The following is a 1,480-nucleotide window of genomic DNA, read 5'->3' as shown; positions in this document are numbered from 1 at the left end:
AAACATATCGCAAACGTCAAACATAATATAACGGGATTAATATATATCGCGCACGTGCGACATGTTTGTCACAAGGCGCAAAAAATAATTATAAAAGGAATGCAACACGAGGACTTCCCAGGAGGTCACCCATCCTAGTACTACTCTCGCCCAAGCACGCTTAACTTCGAAGTTCTGATGGGATCCGGTGCTTTAGTGCTGGTATGATCGCATCCGACATGTTTCCCCGTCTTCGTCCCTTATGCTTGCCACTTCCAGGTCCGCTCCAAAGACGATTCTACATTCTCACTACCATTACAACCGTTCCCTAACAATGGATAATGTCCTATACTACTTACTCTCCGCTCAATCACGGAGACGAGTTTTCCACGGTTTCCACCCCTCCCTCCATACCGCAGCAACACGAGTTTTTTCCACCCCTTTCAGAACGCGCTCTTCGCGCCACAAAGCCGCCCCAAGACGCGCGAGTAATGAGCATCGAGCTTAAACATATCGCAAACGTCAAACATAATATAACGGGATTAATATATATCGCGCACGTGCGACATGTTTGTCACAAGGCGCAAAAAATAATTATAAAAGGAATGTAACACGAGGACTTCCCAGGAGGTCACCCATCCTAGTACTACTCTCGCCCAAGCACGCTTAACTTCGGAGTTCTGATGGGATCCGGTGCTTTAGTGCTGGTATGATCACATCCGACATGTTTCCCCGTCTTCGTCCCTTATGCTTGCCACTCCCAGGTCCGCTCCAAAGACGATTCTACATTCTCACTACCATTACAACCGTTCCCTAACAATGGATAATGTCCTATACTACTTACTCTCCCGCTCAATCGCGGAGACGAGTTTTCCACGGTTTCCACCCCTCCCTCCATACCGCAGCAACACGAGTTTTTTCCACCCCTTTCAGAATGCGCTCTTCGCGCCACAAAGCCGCCCCAAGACGCGCGAGCAATGAGCATCGAGCTTAAACATATCGCAAACGTCAAACATAATATAACGGGATTAATATATATCGCGCACGTGCGACATGTTTGTCACAAGGCGCAAAAAATAATTATAAAAGGAATGCAACACGAGGACTTCCCAGGAGGTCACCCATCCTAGTACTACTCTCGCCCAAGCACGCTTAACTTCGGAGTTCTGATGGGATCCGGTGCTTTAGTGCTGGTATGATCGCATCCGACATGTTTCCCCGTCTTCGTCCCTTATGCTTGCCACTCCCAGGTCCGCTCCAAAGACGATTCTACATTCTCACTACCATTACAACCGTTCCCTAACAATGGATAATGTCCTATACTACTTACTCTCCCTCTCAATCACGGAGACGAGTTTTCCACGGTTTCCACCCCTCCCTCCATACCGCAGCAACACGAGTTTTTTCCACCCCTTTCAGAACGCGCTCTTCGCGCCACAAAGCCGCCCCAAGACGCGCGAGCAATGAGCATCGAGCTTAAACATATCGCAAACGTCAAACA

At 48.5% G+C, this 1,480-nt stretch overlaps 3 non-coding genes across 3 annotated transcripts; all 3 read right to left on the bottom strand.

The window, feature by feature from the left end:
• Positions 1-96: 96 nt before the first annotated feature.
• Positions 97-215, bottom strand: LOC123178037 (5S ribosomal RNA). Its single transcript, XR_006489285.1, has one exon. It is a non-coding gene; the product is annotated as a 5S ribosomal RNA (ribosomal RNA).
• Positions 216-581: 366 nt separating this feature from the next.
• On the bottom strand, positions 582-700 carry LOC123178036 (5S ribosomal RNA). Its single transcript, XR_006489284.1, has one exon. It is a non-coding gene; the product is annotated as a 5S ribosomal RNA (ribosomal RNA).
• Positions 701-1,067: 367 nt separating this feature from the next.
• On the bottom strand, positions 1,068-1,186 carry LOC123178035 (5S ribosomal RNA). The gene has a single exon (XR_006489283.1). It is a non-coding gene; the product is annotated as a 5S ribosomal RNA (ribosomal RNA).
• Between the last annotated feature and the right edge of the window lie 294 nt (positions 1,187-1,480).

Source organism: Triticum aestivum, unplaced genomic scaffold (assembly GCF_018294505.1).
Source record: "Triticum aestivum cultivar Chinese Spring unplaced genomic scaffold, IWGSC CS RefSeq v2.1 scaffold30742, whole genome shotgun sequence".
NCBI lineage: Eukaryota > Viridiplantae > Streptophyta > Magnoliopsida > Poales > Poaceae > Triticum > Triticum aestivum.
The sequence above is the reverse complement of the archived record's forward strand: the minus strand, read 5'-3'. Positions and strand labels throughout refer to the sequence as shown.